Source organism: Bacillus rossius, chromosome 14 (assembly GCF_032445375.1).
Source record: "Bacillus rossius redtenbacheri isolate Brsri chromosome 14, Brsri_v3, whole genome shotgun sequence".
NCBI lineage: Eukaryota > Metazoa > Arthropoda > Insecta > Phasmatodea > Bacillidae > Bacillus > Bacillus rossius.
The window spans coordinates 1,326,975-1,346,909 of NC_086341.1; positions in this window are offsets into that span (position 1 = coordinate 1,326,975).

Genomic DNA, 19,935 nt, shown 5'->3' on the forward strand with positions numbered 1-19,935 from the left:
TTGCATTTATTGTTGTTTGTTTTCCTGTTGACAAATAGAACGGGAGACGACAAAAGTGTTGTTAGAAAATGTTCCGAGGGTGAAAAGGTATCCCCGAAGTGGACTCAAACCCTCGCCCCAGAATGCCAAGTCAGGGTGGCTGACTGGCCTGCCAAGGTTGGCCTTATTCGAAAACATCAGGCGTAGGCTTCGAACGAATTCATACTGGCGTACCACGCATTCAATAATTCGAGAATGTTGAAGGAAAAATTGTTTTGGTGCCAGAAATGTTCTTATCTAATTCTTATCGTGGGAAAGCAAAAGTCAAGGAGATATGTATTACGTCGTGAGGGCTAGTTTTTTGTACACAAAATGTTTTCTGTTTGAAATACTTGAGATAAAATCAGTAGGGAACAGTTGATGTGCTATAGTACGTCCGTAAATTGCCTTTAAAAAAACTGTGCACACATTGTTAGAGACAAATCGCAGATTCATTTCGCGATAGGATAGAATCCAAATACGTTTCCTTTTTTTTTGCTGTTTCTTTGATTGAACTACAGTTCATCTGAAGGACTCTGGGCCAATGAAAAACCTTCAACAAATGAAGTATCGATTCACAAGCATCCCAGTTAACAGGTACATAGAGGATCATGCAGTCTATCCTAAATGTGATTGAAATCGGGGATTTTTTTTTCGGTCTCTACATTGCCTTATATAAATAAAAGAAAAAAGAACCTTTCCCACGTAAGATGTTGGGATAGGTTACAGTGTTTTGAGAAATATCTTGGCACGAGCCGTTGCGCGATAAACCGTACCTACCAATAAAATAGGGCAGGCATTTATTTCGTGTGAGCAAAATCTGCACGCTCGCTAGACTGCTACAGGGCGTGACTGCGTCAGAGGTTTCTTCATTGTACTCAGCGGCGGTATACAATAGAAGCCAGCTGCCTTATTCGGGCGGGCTATTCATGACGCGTTTGCTTCCGCACTGGATGGCTGTGATTGGAGTGCCGGCAGCAGGCATGCACCTGAAAGAAACTCAACCAATCATGACACACAAACGATGCCAAGGCCGTCCGGAGGGAGAGGCAGATTGAAGAACGAGAAGGGGAGGGGGAAATGGAAATTCCCGGGTACTCGCGCACCAGAAGGGACCCGCTTGAGTTTCTAGAATTTTTTAAGTGTAACTTCTTTGGTGAGAAGGCCACAATTTTCGAGCGTTAAGAAAATTCCGATCGCACGAGGGTAGTAGTTATGTACTTGGTGGGGGAACCGGTGGAAGGGGAGACGGCAGTCTATTGTTGAAATGAAACATTTCAAGTGATGCGATACGCAAAGATCATGTTTAGGCCCGTTATGCGATGGCACGGAAACGGAGACGGATCACGTAAACGGAGACGGATCTCACGGAACATTTCACCGTCTGCTTCCACAATGCACGGAAACGTAACAATGAGATTGTAATTCAAGGTTACGATATATTAACTTTGTATATATAATAAGAGCAGAATCAAATATGAAATTAAAATAAACAACAAAGGAATAATATAACACTAGATATTCTTGTCCTTGAGACAATTTTTAACGTATTTAGGTCATGAACAAACATGGCCACAAGTCACAAGTCACAAGTCACAAGTCACAAGTACTCAGCTGCTATTGGTCGCACGGAACAACGTAAACGGAAGAGCTCAGCGTTTCCTCGCTAATCCATACGTGTTCGTCTCCGTCTGCGTGCTATTGTGGAACGGGCGTTAGAGATACGGCTACAGAAAAGTTTACAGTCTTTAGTGTCTTTAGTGTTTCCATAAAATAATGTTTTAGTTTCAATGGTATATTATAACAGTTTAATTTAGACTATTTACAACAAATCATACATCAAATTGATGATTAATTCACATAGCTCTTCTTACAAATGTTCAATATGTGCACTTTTAGTTATACCACGGCATACGTCCAACCTAAAGTCCAATTCTTCCCACACTTTGGTTAACAAGTCCGGAGTAATGGAAGTAATTACCACCTCAATTCTGTGTCTCAACTCTGGCAAATCATGAGATAGCGGCGGAACGCAGACAAGATCTTTCATAAAGCCTCAAAGGGGAAAAAATATCGCATGGCGTTATGTCAGGTGACCGTGGAGGCCAGAGAAAGAAAAAATTCTGTTGTCTCGACCATAAGACGAGTCCAACGGCCAGGGACTTCGACGTGCAACCACTCTCGTACAAAGAGATTCCAATCTAAATTGAAGTACCAGGTTAGGTTAAAAATGTTTGAAAGATGTAAAATTTTGAAATTTTTCCGGGGAGGGAGTTAAAAATAAAAGTGAGTAGCCCAGAGCCCCGCAAAGTCCATGGCTAGGGGCAGGCATTTTTCGCGAAAAAAAAAAAAAAATCAGGTAGTCTATTAGACTGAAACACTGTAAACCCGCACCAGCGGTATCTTCCTTGTGATTGGCGGCTGTTTACTAACCAAGCCGTTGCCTTGTTTGACCGAGCCACGGAGGACGCGTTTGCTTCCGCTCTGAATGACTGTGACCGGTGTTGCAACAATCGACATGCGCCTGAAAGAAACTCACCAACTCGTGAAACACAGACGACGCTGCGGTGTTGTAACTTTAGCTAGTGACCTGAAAAATTCGCGGATTCATTTCGTGATAGTCTAGAATCCAAAAACGTTTGCCTTTTTACTGCATCAGTGATTGGGCCACAGTTTATCCGAATGACACTCGGCCAATGAAAAACTTTCAACAAAAGAAGTATAGAGTGATTAACGTCCCAGTTAAGGGGCCCGCCTACCTGGGCACACATACGGTGTGCAGAGCTTCAGGAAAAACAACGCGATTTCAAAACTACTCAAGATATCCGAGTGGGGCCTATTTACGAATAGCATTTAAGAGTTCGCTGAGGACCGAAAAGTACTTTTAATTTCGGATTAAGTTTTTAAACTGTATTTTTAGAAGCGTTAAAATGCCTAAAACGCGTGTTTTCAGAGTAATTTTTAGGCATAAAACAATCAGTACAGATTCTTGAAAGCACTTAAGGGGCTTGCATAACACCTTTATCTTCATTTCTCCGCCATAAAATGTTACGGTCACCGCTTAAATTTCACAGTTATCCTGTGACGACGAGACGAATGCGCGCCAGTTCAGAGACTTGCGCTTAGAGGCTATACCGCGCTAGAAGCACCAGCGAGCGTCGCGCTTATCATCCCGCCTCACTAACACACATTCACCCCTGACGAGGCGGGCCCCTTAACAGGCGACACGAGTCAGTAGCCAATGAACAGATGTAATTTTCCCGCGTGCATAGAGGATCATGGAGTCTATCCTACAGGTCATTGAAATCGCAAATTTTTCTAGTCTCTACTTACAGCTAGTGTTGGGATCTTGTCGGGGAATGTCCAGTATTGTCACGATGGTAAGGTGGGAAGGAGGGTTGCATGACGTGACGTCACCACCAGGGGCCACCGGGTGGCGCCGGCTCCATGCGTCACAGTCAGGGAACCAGGTCGGCGGGCGACACGCAGCCCAGAAGCTTCCAGGAACACTCCTCGTCCTCGCCGCTCGGTGTCTACCCGGGTCTACCCCCCACCCTCGTGGATAGCGGCGGGACGCCCCGGTGACGCGTGCTTCCAACCAGAGGATGGCGCGGATTGCAGACACCCCGTCTCGACCCAGATACATTTCGCGAAACGATTTCGAGACGGGGACGCACCACAACGCCGAAATACCACGACGCCGAACGTACAATAACGCCGAATGTCAAATTGACTACAACGCCGACAGCTAGAAAACTGCTGTGTACCACAACGCCGAATTACCACAACGCCGAAAAATGTCATTGCAGGACTGCCACAAAGGTTAGCAAATATCGTGAGTGTCCTGTTGTTGTTCCGTGCTACCAGAGGACACAGCAGCAACATTTTTCGGCGTTACTGTATTTCGGCGTTGTGGTACACAGCAGTTTTCTAGCTGTCGGCGTTGCGGTCAATTTGGCATTCGGCGTTATGGTATTCGGCGTTATTGTACTTTCGGGGTTGTGGTGTTTCGGCGTTGTGGTAACGACCCTTTCGAGACTAGCTCTGTGTTTAAAACTCTGTAGCATTTCTTTGGATTCGTGACTGGTCTAGTTTCTTTCAGGTACATGTCTTCTTGTTGGCACACCAATCACAGCCACCCAATGCGGAGGCAAACGTACCCTGAATGGCCCGACCAAATAAGGCAACGTGCTTCCTGCGTCTTGCAGACGGCCGCCGATTACAAAAGAAAGAAAACTCTGAAGCAAGCATAACATATTTCAGTCCAACGAGATTTTAATTTTTTTTAGTGATAAAAAAGGAGGGGGGGGGGGGAGGGGTAAAATGTTCTAAAACTAGTATTCATGGAGACCGGAAAAAAATAGCGCATTCATTTCTCTTTCTCCATAGGCTAAAATTCAAAATTCAAATACACATACCTTTAAGCTGCTTTTGCTATTGGCTCACTGTTCGTCTGGACGACTCTGGGCCAATGGGAGGCCCTCAACCAAAGAAGCGTCGAATGACAGGCAACGCAGTTGAGACGTCTCTCGAGTCAGTAGCCAATGAACTGACGGTGTATAACTGTGCAGGCTATCCTGAAGGTAGTTGAAACCCCCTAGTTTCCGCGAAGTACACGAATCATAGCCACGAATAAGTAAACTTTCCCAACTGAAACATTGAAGCTCCAAGTCCGAAAGCCGACAGACACAGCGCGACTGAACCCTCTGCTACCATCGCCAGCCTGAAGCTCATTGGAAGACTTCGACCTTGACCGGGTCTGGACAAACTCGCGATTTCGATGACAGACTTCAGAACGTACCACACACTACTCATTATTCTCGGACAAACATCGCTAGCTCATTGGCTGCTGACTCGCGCGAGTCTTCTCAACTGGTTTGACTGTCATTCCATACTTATTTTGGTCGAAGGCTTCTCTTTGGCCTACATTCTTCCAGATGACCAATGAGTAGAGACCGGAAAAATTCGCGATATCAATGACTAAAGCCACGGAATTTTCACGCATTCATTTAGTCGCAAGCTAGAATGCAAACATCCACACTGTCGCACTGTGTTCATAATTGGACCGCAGTTATCTGGACACGCCCCTCTACGACCGTGAGCCAACGATGTCCAGCTAGGAGAAAAGTAAGCGAATTAGGTAGTGCCAAATAACAAGGATAAAAATGTTCTCGCTAAGAAATCAACCAATGGGAAAGTAAACATGGGTCGAGCACATATATAACTTTGAATTCTATCCTGAGGCCAGAGGAATCCGCGAAATTTCCGGGAATCTATCAATGACCTGTATGATGTACTCCATGATCCTCTATGCACGCGGGAAAATTACATTTGCTCATTGGTTACTGACTTGTGACAGCTGTTATCTGGGATGCTCGTGATTCGATATTCTTTTGTTAAAGGTTTTTCATTGGTCCAGAGTACTTCAGATAAACTGTGGCCCAATCCCTGATGCAGTAAAAAGGCAAACGTTTTTGGATTCTAGCCTATCACGAAATGAATCCGCGAATTTTTCAGGTCTCTACCAATGAGCCAATAGCAAAAGTAGCTTTTATTGTTTGAATTTTATCATGCGGCGAAATTAATCCGTGATTTTTTTTTTTTCTCTAGCCATGAGCGAGTCATGGCTAGCCTGGCGGTCGAATACGCCGCGACATGACAACGCCTCTACTGATAGCAGAAGCAGCAGAAGGCTAGTCAGGGGCGAGGCGGGATGATAAGCGCGACGCTCGCTGGTGCTTCTAGCGCGGTGTCTGGCTCTGAGCTGGCGCGCAGTCTTCACGTCGTGCGTAAGACACTGTGCTCGTCCCTCAAGTGCTTCCAAGAGTCTGCACCACGTGTTTCACGCCCAGAAACTATTCATTCATTTTTAATCTCTTCTGAAAATAAACAGGGGCAGGTATTTCTCGCGAATAAATCTGAACGCCTGTTAGATTGAAACAAGTTGTACTCACACCAGCGGTTTCTTCCTCGTGATTGGCGGACGTCTGCGAGAGAAGTCGTTGCCTTGTTTGACCTGAGCCACTCAGGACGTGTTTGCTTCCGCACTGGATCGCCGTGATTGGTGTTGTAACAATCGATATTGACCTGAAAGGAAACTCACCCAATCACTAGACACAGACGATGCTACAGTGTTTTAACTTTCAGCGAATCTTTTCGCGAAATATGCATTGGCGTAGCTGTGTTCATAAAGTTGGGGGGGACAAATAATGATTTTGATGTCATGTAAACCCATGCCCCTCCTACTAAGACGGGGGGTCCGGGGGTCCTCCACCGGAAAAATTTGATTTTAAAAGTGCAAAATAGCGCTTTTTAAGCAGTTTTTGTATCTAACCATTGGATACATCGATGTTAAAATTATTAGTGTTTCCTTAAGATAAAATTTGAGAGTGAAGAAATTACAAATAAAGTTGGGCAGAATAATATTATAAAATAAAAATATCACGGTCTAGAAAGTTGGGGGGGGGGGGACAGTCCCCTCCACCCAAAAAGTTCAGGGGGACACGTCCCCCCTGTCCCCCCCGGTTCCTACGCCCCTGGAAATATGCATGCCCCTGAAAATACAGTTTGAAACGAGAAGCACGGGAACAGCCTCGGCGGTACTCTGCAAGCGGACCATGCCGGTAGCTCGACCAGTTGCCGGCGAGGGGCACTTGCTCCGTTGTGGCCCGCGCCGAACGGGAGCGAAAGGAAAGTGTGAGCTGTCCCCGGAGCCATGACTCCCGGCGGGGCGCGAGGCAGGCCCGGGAGGAAGATGCCAGTGAAAGTGGCGGCCCACGGAACACAGAGAAGCACGTGAGGAGGGAGGGAGGGAGGGAGGAGGCGAGGAGAGGACTACAGACCCGCCCATCCACGAGGTGACGCGGCGGAATGTGGGCACAGCACTGGCCGAAAACACGCTCAACGCTCCTCGCTCGCTGGGCCGACAGTTCGTCTGGAGGACTCCGGGCCGGTGGATAAAAACCCTTCAACAAAACAAGTCCCAGTTAACAGGTGTCACGAGTCAGTAGCCAATGAGCAGGTGTGATTCGCCCTAAAGCACAGAGGACCATGGGGTCTATCCTACAGCTCATTGAAATAGCGAATTTTCCCTGTCTTTAGTAATGATTAGAGACAGGAAAAATTCGCGGATTCATTTCGTGATAGACTAGAATCCAAAAACGTTTGTCTCTTTACTGCATTCAGTGATTGGGCTACAGTTTATTTGAATGACACTTGGCCAATGAAAAACCTTTAACAAAAGAAGTATCGAATCACTAGCGTCCCAGTTAACAGGAGACACGAGTCAATAGCCAATGAGCAGGTGTAATTTGCCCTAAAGCATAGAGGACCATGGAGTCTATCCTACAGCTCATTGAAATCGCGAATTTTCCCTGTCTCTAGTAATGATACTATCGTGTATCCACTGTCCTCACTCTAGACTGGAATTAATCGCGGCTCAGTGATTCTACTGACCAGTTGCTCCATCTGCTCTTTGTTCCCCTGCCCATTGGTCCTAGCCCAGGGATGACCTTCGGATCGTGCCGTTCATCGTCGCGACAACACATACCGGGACTTCGCCCGCGCGAACCGGAGTTCACATATTTCCATTCCGCGGCAGTCGGCGGCGACAGTGTCCAAGGAATGTTGGGTCCGTTCCTATTGGTGGGCTGGAACCATGTGAAGTCACTACAACCGAGTGTGACGATTAATGCCTCATTAGTAGAGTCCCAGAAATTTCGCGGATTTCTCTGGCCTCAGGATATAATTCAAAGTTATAGGTGTGCTCGACCCATATTTACTTTCCCATTTGTTGATTTCTTAGCGAGAACATTTATATCCTTGTTATTTGGCACTACCTGATTCGCTTACTTCTCTCCTAGCTGGACATCGTTGGCTCACGGTCGTAGAGGGGCGTGTCCAGATAACTGCGGTCCAATCATGAACACAATGCGACAGTGTGGAGGTTTGCATTCTAGCTTGCGACTAAATGAATGCGCGAAAATTCCGTGGCTCTACTCATCAGTTGAATTCTGAATTCCAATAACGAATATCCACATATATTGGTAGGGACTAGAAAAATTCGCAGGTTCAATGACCTCTAGGATGAACTCCATAGTTCTACATACACTCGGTCAAATGTCACCCTCTCATTGGCTGCTGTCTTGTGAAGGTGTCCCAATGTAGCGGCCTGTGATTCGATACAGCTTCGGTTGAATGTTTCTCACTGGCCCAGAGACATACAGGTGAGTTGTGAGCCAATAGCAGAGGCAGTACTGAGGTACAACTATATGAATTTTAGGCTGTCGTGAAATGAATCAGCGAATTTTTCAGGTCCCTACATATTGGTATTTAAGAGTTATCAATCAAAGCAGTCAACATGATGGGTTTTGTCGGGAAAAAGAAAAAGGGTCTATGTGATGTGGGAAATAATTTTGACGAAATAACTTGACAAAATAAAAAGCATTTTAAACATTTAAAATATGGATATTTAACATTAGAAGTGGTCGTAAACTGTAAAAAAATCTTTTGCACTCTTACAAGGATTGTCCTTGGGAACTGAGTTCCCAACGATATCACTTGTAAAATTCCAAGGCATAGTTTTGTACCATTTTAAAATTTTACAAGGCAGAGAATTGTAAAATTTGAAAATGGTACAAAGTCCTGCCTTGCAAATTTACAAGTTATATCGTTGGCAACTGAGTTTCCAAGGATTTACTTGAAAAAAAGTATAAACATTTTTTATAGTGTAGCATTAGAATAAGTTGCAGTTATGATACGTGTATCATAAATGATATAAAATTATGAGAATTACGCGGTAATATTTAAGACCGATTAAATTAACCTTAATTAAGTCCGTGAAATTTCTGGACAAGTCTGCCCACGCTGTGTCGATCCGTAATCATTTTCACGATCCACCAGGTTCCTCGGTTCATCTCCAAGTTCCCAATGATCTTCGTTACGTCGGCGACACGGGAAATGAGGTCGAGCCAAGAGGAAACTAGTGTCTTGGCAGTAGATCACGCTTGAACTTGAATGGTGCAACTGGCCGTAAGCTAGACCACACAGTCCTCGACGTACTCGGGTGAAAGTTTCTTGTTCATTGGCTGCTGACTTATGAGACGTCTCGACTAAGAAGCCATACTCTTCTCATCGAGTGTTTCTCTTTAGTTTATGGGGCCCGCCTAGTCAGGGGTGTATTTGTGTCGGTGAGGCGGAATGACAAGCGCGACGCTCGCTGGTGCTTCTAGCGCGGTGTCTCCTCTGGACTGGCGCGCAGTATTCTCGTCGTGCAATATGAGCTGTGACCGTAACATTGTATTCATTTATCCTAGAGGTCACCGAAACCGCGAAAGTTTCCGGTCGCTACGAATTTTTGTACGGTCAGATTATAGAGAGCAGCTAGTGGTCATTTGCACAATTCTCCTGTTAGACCTGTGATCCCAAGTATGATCCTTGGATCGCAATTGGAGGCACATAAAAGTTATTACAAAACGAAGCAGTCTTAAAGATGGATATATTAAGTTTAAAAAAAATCTCTGTTAAGTATGAAATCTTATTCTGGCGAAATAAAAAGTTTGTACAAACATTAGACAAGAAAAAAGATCATTCGAAACAATTAAAATATCTACATTGCACGTGAGAAGTGTGATTGTAACACCAGAAGAAGCAGCATTTGTCTTATAGGCTATATACTGTTTATAATTTGAAATGTCGTAATTCGTGCTCCGATATGTACTGCTGATGACGATAATAACATGCACCAAGTCCGAACATTCGCGACGTGATTGCTCGCGCTGTGAGGATCGGCCAAAGTTCCCAACGATGAGAGACACGGACACTTCGTGCATTCATTTAGCCGCAAACCTTCGCACTCTCTCACCGTGTTCGTGATTGGACCGCAGTTGTGTGGACACGCCCCTTTGCGACCGCGAGCCAACCATTCCTAGCCAGGCGAAGAGTGAGCGAATCAGGTAGTGTCGAATAACAAGGGATAAATCAACCCACGAGTTGAGCACACCTATGACTTTGAATTCTACCCACAAGGCCAGACGAAACCGTAGGGCCATGTAGTTTTCGCGAAAAGATTTATAGACCAGCTTTGTGTTAAAATACTGTAGCATCGTCTGTGTTCCGTGATTGGTTGTGTTTCTTTCCGTTGCATTGTTACTGTCAGTCCACAAATCACAGTCGTTCATTGCGGAAGCCAACACGTTCTGACTGGCCCGGCCAAACAGGGCGATGCCTTCACTCGCAGATGGCAGCCAATCACAAGAAAACAATCGCTAACGTGGACATAACTTTTTGCAGTCTAAAGAGCGATTTGATTTATTGGCGAAAAACACCTGCCCCTACGAACCCGCGAAATCTCTGGGTCCCTACCAGTGATCATCGCTCGGCGCTGAAAGCACAACGACGTGGTCGTGACCACGAAAGGAGATCACGCCTGAACTCAAAGGTTCAGCAGGCCAAAGGTCAGGGCTGAGAAGGGGGGGGGACTCCCAGAAGCCCCCGCGGAGGAGAAAATGGCCGCGCCGGGCTCCGAACCAGTGGAGGCGAGGGCGCGCCTCCACCGCCGACACTTGTTCCCGAGTGAAAACACGCTCCGGGCGCGCGCAACACCGACACATGCGTGCCTCCTGACAGCTGATTGGCCCACGTGGGTTGTGGTCTGAACCTCCGTGGTCCGAGTGCATTGGTCAGCTTGAACCTTTCTGTCCTCTGGTAACTCGGAACAACAACAGGACACTCACGATATTTGCTGTTTTCAATTCCTGAATCAAAAAGGTAAACAAAAAACTACGGACAATGTGGTAGAAACAGGAAGCAAAGAAGACCAAGACGAAATACATATTGATTAATAGAGACCGGAAAAATTCACTGATTCATTTCGCGATATGCTAGAATCAAAGTACGTTTGACTTTTTACCGCATCAGTGATTGGGCTCAGTTTATCTGAATGACCCTCGGCAATGAACAACTTTCAACAAAAGAAGTATCGAATCACTATCGTCCCAATTAATAGGTCTCACGAGTCAGTAGCCAATGAGCAGGCGGCATTTGCCCGAGTGTGTAGAAGACTGTGGAGTCTAACTTAGAGGTCACTGAAACCGCGAATTTTTCCAGTCTCAACACATAACTAGAGGCCGGAAAAATTCGCGATTTCAATGACCTGTAGGATATACTCCATGATCCACTATGCACGCGGGAAATTACGTCTGCTCATTGGCTACTGACTCGTGTCGCCTATTATTTGGGACGCTAGTGATTCGATACTTCTTCTGTTGAATGTTTTTCACTGGCCGAGTGTCATTCAGATAAACTGTGGCCCAATCACTGATGCGGTAAAAAGGGCAAACGTATTTGGACTCTATCCTATCGCGAAATGAATCCGCGAATTTTTCCGGTCTCTACACTTAACTAGTTCTGGCAACCTTGTTGCAGTCCAGCGAGTCTGCTCTGCGCCTCTGCTCGACCGCCTGGTCTGTGCGCTGCTCGTGTTGTTATCCGGGGCACGCGAGCGACCGTGGCATTGGGCTGCCGCTTTCCTCCGCTGACCCGGGGGCAACCACCTCGCTGTTCGCGGTGCGTGAGCACGCACGCACTTTTACTGGCCCCCTGCCCCCTGCCACCCGCCTCCTGCCACCCGCCGCAATCTTACACAAGTCACTTACTAACTGATACGTAGAGACCGGAAAAATTCGCGGATTCATTTCGTGATAGGCTAGAATCCAAAAACGTTTGCCTCTTTACCGCATCAGTGATTGGGCCACAGTTTATCTGAATGACAACTCGGCCAATTAAAAACCTTTAACAAAAGAAGTATCGAATCACTAGCGTCACAGTTAACAGATTACACGAGTCAGTAGCCAATGAGCAGATGTTATTTTCCCGCGTGCATAGAGTATCATGGAGTCTATCGTAAAGGTAATTGAAATCGCGAATTTTTCCTGTCTCTATAAATAACATTTATTCGTGGAAAATCTCGGTCGAGCTCGTTAATGGGAAAAATCCGATAAAAAGGGTAAAAATGATTTTTTTTAAATAAACAAAAAATAAAATGCTGTAACTTCCATAATATGGAAAATATCAAATCCGTTTGAACTTATGATAACTCGTAGGAGTAATCCAAAAATATTTAGTCTGAATAAGTTTTTGGTACGACCAACCATAGCTGCACGGGTGTAGAATAAACAAGGGTTGGAGGACAACAAAATCATGACTCCCTTCGTAGGGGACAAAATCGAATTCGTACCTAGAACTTTTGTTTGAAACAATTTTTTATTAGGCGAACCATTGCTGCAAGGGGTTAAAAAAATGAGAGGTAAAATTAAAAACAAATCATAATTCTCTTAGCAGAAACATTATCAAATCCGTTCAAACTGTTTGTAAATCTTATGATTTTTATCTAAATTTTTTGTCTGAATCAATTTTTGATAATACAAACGATTATTTCAAGGGGTTTAAAAAACCTGGGGTTGGAATGAGAAAATAAATTAAACTTCCCTACCCGGTACACTATCGATTCAATTTTTTTTTAACATTCTAAATATTGATTAAAACTTTTCATAAAATAATTTTTGTTCACCCAACCATTACTGCAAGAAGTGAAAATAACAAGGTTTGAAAGTAAAAAAAATAAATCAATAATTTATATATATATAATGTAATCTGTTATTATTTATTGTATGAATCTTAAACTTCATCAAAAAATTTGGCTGAAGCAGTTTTTTATGTAACGAATTATTAGTGTAAAACATGGGTTGAGATTAAAATTAAAATCATTCACAACTTTCTTAGTATAAATTCCGTTTGAATTTATTTTAAACCATTTTAATATTATCTTAAATCTTGGTACATAAAATTTTTTTTCACGGCCACGTTATTAGTACAAAAGATGAAAAATAGTGTTTGAAGGTCAAAAAATTAAATAATTTCCTTAGTTGGCATACAACACGAAATTCGTTCTAAGCTATTCAATGCTGCGATAAAACTATTAAATGCTGGATGTAGGATGTACTAAGTTAAACATATTCGTAATATTTTTGCTGCATGGAAATTGGGCAAATACAAATAGAACATTTTGTAATTTTGGAGAACATACATATGTTATGTACATGAAGTTAATAAAATGTTCTAGAAGTTTATATAAGTTTCCAAAATAGGTACTTCGAAATCTACTTACGGCAGTAGGCTGTGGCGAAAGAGATACAATTTTGTGTTTGCAAAATACATGGCCATAATGTTTGTTGTTAGTAGTTATTTAGACACGCCCCCAGCGACCGTTAGACATCGATTCCCAAAGATTCTTGCTGAGAAATCAGCCAATGGAAAGGCTGACGTTGGTAGAGAAAATATAAGGCTTTGAAATTTATCCTGATTAGTCAGACGAACCCGCGGAACTTGCGGGTCTCTAGCCGTTGGAGTAAGAAACTGCTGCGCTGTTGTTCTGCGAAGTGTCACGACGCGAACCAAGCGTTCCCTCTGTGCACGGGCGTGTCCGCCGATGCGGAGGCGAGTGGATAAGGGAACGGCCTGGGCGCTGCACGGTGCGCACGGTGCGAGACTGCGGGGAGCCGTGTCTCGCCCAGGTACCGTTAGCCGTGGCGGGCCAAGGCAACACCGACAAGGGCGCCAGACAGCGCCAGGCCGCTCTGTCGCCTTGTGACGTAGTTCCCTTCCAGGATTCAAGAGAACAACAAACAAGCCAAGACAGAAACAGAGAAAAAAAAGTCGGTTTACGGACAATAATTTTGCGTGATAACGTCATAAGAAAACATTGATGAAAAATTGCGTATTATCTTTGAAAGATTTGTGCAATGGGAGTGCATGACTTAATGTAGGCTTTTGGACATACGCCATTGCTTAGCACATGTATGTCTGCAGAAGAAACCTACAAAAAAACAAAAACACAAATGACAAAATAACACAAATTAAGCAAAAAATTGCTGTTGTCAGGATTTAACGTCACACAATATTCTACAACAGGAATATGGTCAACAAACAAGGAAAAAACAAAGAAAAATGGACTAACAGAACGAAAAACCCCCCACAAATGATGAAAACACAAAAAATTCCGAACCCAAAAAAAAAAGAGAAACGAAAAAACCCCCACAAATGATGACAACACAAAAAATATTGAACCCAAAAAATTCAGCACAACAGTCAAAACGAGACAAAAACACGACCAAACGAAAAGACGAAACAAACACAACAGTTTTCTAAAACAGAAACAAGCGACGTTTCGGGAACTGCTATCTGCTCCCGTCCTCAGGCAGAGACGCACATGGTACGGAAACACAGGTACAGGAAAAATTGCGTACTTTTTAATTTTCAAATATTATTTACAGTTTTTTGCAAATTTAATTTAAATAATTTGTTTGAATATAATCACGAACAATTAGTAGGGGTAGGCATTTTTCCGCGAATAAATCTGAACGCCCATTCGACTGCAACAAGTTATATACTCACACCAGCTGTTTCTTCCTCGTGATTGGCGGACGTCTGCGAGGGAAGTCGTTGCCTTGTCTGACCTGAGCCACTCAGGACAGCGTTTGCTTCCGCACTGACTCACTGTAATTGGTGTTGTAACAATCGATATTGAACTGAAAGAAACTCGCCCAATCACGAGACACAGACGACGCTACAGTGTTTTAACTTTCAGATAGTTTCGGAATCTTTTCGCGAAATATGCATGCCCGTAACAATTAGTTGAAAAGCCTTGCCTTAAACTGTTTGATATCATGGAAGATTTTTTCTCGCACGGTGGTTGGCCGGTTCTCGCACGCTCGGCTCAGGCGGAACGTGACAATTATTTTTCGTGCGTGCAGGCCGGCGTCCATCGTGTTTACAAGACGTTATCACTAGAGACCTGAAAAATTTGCGGGTTCATTTCGTGTTTTGCTAAAATTCAAATAATTATACCTTAGTGCGGCTTCTGCCATTGGTTCACTGTTAATCTGGAGGACTGAGGGCCAATTAGAGACCCTCACTCGTAGAAGTGTCGAATCACAGACCACTTAGTCGAGACGACTCACAAGTCAGCAGCCAATGAACAGTTGGCATTTGCCCGAGCGTCTAGAGGATATTGGAGTCTATCCTGAAGGTCATTGAACCCGCGAATTTTACAGGTCTCTAGTTATCACGTGTACTCGTGTTCCGAAGCAGCCAGGAGGAAGGTGTGCTGCAGCTCCGCGTGGTTCGTCGAGGCAGCGCGGCGACGGGCTGACCTCGGGCGACAGGAAGTGACCCCGGGGTCGCGGAAGTGGCGGCTGACCTCGCGCCGCGCCCAGCGCAGGCCTCGCCGTGGTAGCACGCGGTTGTCACTGAACACCGCTGCACTGACGAGGAAAAAGGAAGCATTAAATGCTTGTTATTATCATCATGTCATTCAAAGTTAGAAGAGATTTCATGGTCTCACATTAAAAAAAAAAAAAGAGGGTGGGATGTCTGCAAAGTCGTTTTACGGACGATAATTTTACGTGATAACGTCATAAGAAAACATTGATGAAAAATTCCATACTTTTTAATTTTCGAATATCATTTACAGATTTTGCAAATTTAATTTAAATAATTTGTTTAAATATAATCACGAACGATTAGTTTAAAAGCCCGCCCTAACCTGTGGGGGCGTCGAAAATATAGTTTTATAACCATCAGACCTACAGAGGTGTTGGGAAGGGTAGGGGGGACGACGACTCGATAGTTAAGGGGCCCGCCTCGTCAGGGGTGTGTGTGTGTCAGTGAGGCGGGATGATAAGCGCGACGCTCGATGGTATTTCTAGCGCGGTACCGCCTCTAAGCGCAAGGCTCTGAACTGGCGTGCAGTCTTCTCGTAGTCACAGGATAACTGTGAAATTTGAGCGGTGACCGTAACATTATATGGCGGAGAAATGAAGATAAAGGTGTAATGCAATACCCTTAAGTGCTTTAAAAAATCTGAACTGGTTGTTTTACACCTAAAAATTACTTTCAAAACATGCGTTTTTAGCCATTTTAACTCTTCTAAAAATACAGATTAAAAACTTAATCCGAAATAAAAAAAGTACTTTTCGGCCCTCAGAGAACTCTTAAATGCTTTTCGTAAGCAGACCCCACTCGGATATCTTGAGTAGTTTTGAAATCGCGTTGTTTTTCCTGAAGCTCTGCGCACCGTGTGTGTGTGTGTGTGTGTGCCCGGGTGGGCGGGGGCCTTAACCGACACATCTCTGGACACGGTGTTTGTATTTTGCCTATTACCCATACTTTGGCCTCCACGCATGCAATAAGCAGAAAACATCTAAGTATACGGAAAGTATAGCTACATAGTTTTGACATGAACCCCGTTCCACAGTCACGCTATTGCAAGTGCAGGCAGGTAGGCCACAGAGAGTATGTACGCCCCGTGGCATGTCAAGCCCCGGGGGTTCCCTTGGCAGCCGCCCTGAGTTGTGGCTTTGAATATATACACTGTATAGAAGTCGCGAGTGGATAGGATTTACTCTACGTTTTTCAGAAGCGTATGACGAGCAGCTTGGGAACTTCACCGCTGCAGTGCGCTGCCGTAACGCCCTGCATCGTCTTAGTTGTTATTTACACGTTAGAGCGCAGCGCTGTCGCCCGCTGTCATTCCCCCCACCCCCCCCACCTATCATTCACTGCAGCTCAAGGTCGTTCAACAGGAGGGGTAAGGGGTGTTTGAAGAGTTCGGCACTTGCCCGCTAGGGACCACCACAAGTCTATGCCCTAGAGATGGTGGCAATTGCGGCGGTGAATTAACCAACTACCTCAAAACCGTATTATAAATTTTAACCTGGGCTGGCGACTTCTATACAGTGTATATATTCAAAGGTTGTGGGGGCATCGGCGGCTCTGACGCGCGCAGCAGCTCGGCGCTGACAGCCTCCAGTCAGAGCCACGCGACCTTGCCTCGAGGCCGCGACCCGTTCCTCGCATGACACCGCGAGCCAGCGAGGAGTCGTTTCGTTACCCGCCGGCGCGCCACGCAGCCTCCAGGCGAGGCGACCAACAGTCATGTTGTTGTTCGGAGTCAGACTGGTATGTGCGCCGTCACAGTAGTTTATCCTGGTCGGTTCTGGGACGGGAGTCGGAGTGTGGATCAGTGACCAACCGCTATGACGTCACAGCGGCCATTTTTGTGTCAAATTTCATCAAAATTCCTAGAAATTTCCCAATTTCAAAGGAAAAACTCCATTTTTATAAGAAAATTTCCTGTTTTATTAAAAAAAAAAAATTTGAAGAGAACAAAATTCCTCGGAGAGGGGCAATATTCCTCGGAGAAAGGTAAAATTCCCCAGAAGCCTAATCAGAGATCATGACCTTCACTCTCGGCCGCAAAAGCGAAATTCTTTTTTTTTTTGGCCAAAAAATTCCAAAAAAAATTCAAACATATAAAAAAAATTGCTTACCATCTTGGATGAAGTCACTGTCGCTATATTGTTTTTTTTCGGTTCTTTTGGAGGCTGCCATCTTGGATACCGACATCTTTGTTCCCGCTGTTTACTCCTAGAGAGTGCCAGCATAGCACTGCCTCATCACATAAGGTCCATTTTCCATTAGCTATTAGAGCTGTTATGGTTCTTATCGACAAATATTTAATTTTTTATGCAAAATACATTGGAAGCACTGTGAGTCAAACCATCCCAACTCTAACCTTTGGGTTGGAAAACATGCGCCTTTAACCGCTGGGACATCAAGACATTTACCAGAGTGAGAATTAAATGAGGTATATCAAAAATAACACACATTTTCGGACTTGTAATTTTTTTTTATTTGAAGGAATAATAACATAATCTGTTCGAGACAGAACCGCCATCTAGTTTTCAGTACTTGCTACCAGGAGCGCTTGTGTCACGTGGTACACACGGCGTCTGCTAGAGAGTGCTGCCGCCATTCTTGTAACAGCTAACCTTGCGTAACCCAAAATAACATACTGCCTTCAATGATGCATTGCTAGAGACCGGAAAAATTCGCGGATTCATTTCGTGATAGGCTATAAACCAAAAACGTTTGCCTTTTTACTGCATCATTGATTGGGCCACAGTTTATCTGAATGATACTCGGCCAGTTAAAAACCTTTAACAAAAGAAGTATCGAATCACTAGCGTCCCAGTTAAACAGGTGTCACGATTCAGTAGCCAATGAGCAGATGTAATTTTCCCGCGTGTTAGAGGATCATGTACTCAGGGCCGCAACTAGAGTCTCTGGCACCCGGGGCATGAATGGATTCATGCGCCTCCCTCTTTTTTTTTGCACATACCACACCAATAAAGCGGGGGGGTCCGGGGGCCCTCCCACGGAAAAATGGTGCTATTTAAGCATCTTCCATACCTACATGTAACAGTTTCTGTGCTACTGTAACTTCCATGCAAAAACCTTTTACCAGTTACCAGTTGTAGTAGGAATTACAATGCAAGCGATTTCGGCGCACCCCACAGCTTTGCGCCCGGGGCGTATGCCCCGCTTGCTCCCCCCTAGTTGCGGCCCTGCATGGAGTATATCCTACAGGTCATTGAAATCGCGAATTCTTCCGGTCTCTATTCATTGCTGACTTTGCCCCAACTTGGGGGAGGGGCTGGGGTGGGGCGTGTGTCCCTCCTCCCTGCGGCTGCCGCAGCTGACTGTGTGAAGCACGTGCTCATAGAAGCACGAAGAGCGACTCTTGACGCGTCCCGAGGAAGGGCCTGCTGGCGATGAAGAGACTGCCGGGGACGGAAGCTGTGCACCTCATCATTTTCTAAAATGGACGGTGCAGGAAGTGCTGATTGTCGGGGTTACGTAACGCCCCGCGCGGCCGGCCGGAGGGAGAGCGGTGAGGTGCGAATGTACACAAAACTGTCGCCGGAGAAAGTCTGGCGGGCGACTCTCGCAGTTATCAGATAACAGTCCGGCATCTTCACTCGCTCGGCAACAGGTGGTATAGTAGCGTGCTGCTCCTCGTGGACAGCTTACTGCAGGTGGTATAGTAGCGTGCTGCTCCTCGTGGACAGTCCACCGCTCGCTCGGGAACAGGCGGTATGGTAGCATGCTCCTCCTCGTGCACAGTCCACAGCTCACTCGGGAACAGGCGGTATGGTAGCATGCTCCTCCTCGTGGACAGTCCACCGCTCGCTCGGGAACAGGCGGTATGGTAGCATGCTCCTCCTCGTGGACAGTCCACCGCTCGCTCGGGAACAGGCGGTATGGTAGCATGCTCCTCCTCGTGCACAGTCCACAGCTCACTCGGGAACAGGCGGTATGGTAGCATGCTCCTCCTCGTGCACAGTCCACCGCTCGCTCGGGAACAGGCGGTATGGTAGCATGCTCCTCCTCGTGCACAGTCCACCGCTCGCTCGGGAACAGGCGGTATGGTAGCATGCTCCTCCTCGTGCACAGTCCACCGCTCGCTCGGGAACAGGCGGTATGGTAGCATGCTCCTCCTCGTGCACAGTCCACAGCTCGCTCGGGAACAGGCGGTATGGTAGCATGCTCCTCCTCGTGCACAGTCCACCGCTCGCTCGGGAACAGGCGGTATGGTAGCATGCTCCTCCTCGTGCACAGTCCACCGCTCGCTCGGGAACAGGCGGTATGGTAGCATGCTCCTCCTCGTGCACAGTCCACCGCTCGCTCGGGAACAGGCGGTATGGTAGCATGCTCCTCCTCGTGGACAGTCCACCGCTCGCTCGGGAACAGGCGGTATGGTAGCATGCTCCTCCTCGTGCACAGTCCACAGCTCACTCGGGAACAGGCGGTATGGTAGCATGCTCCTCCTCGTGCACAGTCCACCGCTCGCTCGGGAACAGGCGGTATGGTAGCATGCTCCTCCTCGTGCACAGTCCACCGCTCGCTCGGGAACAGGCGGTATGGTAGCATGCTCCTCCTCGTGGACAGTCCACCGCTCGCTCGGGAACAGGCGGTATGGTAGCATGCTCCTCCTCGTGCACAGTCCACCGCTCGCTC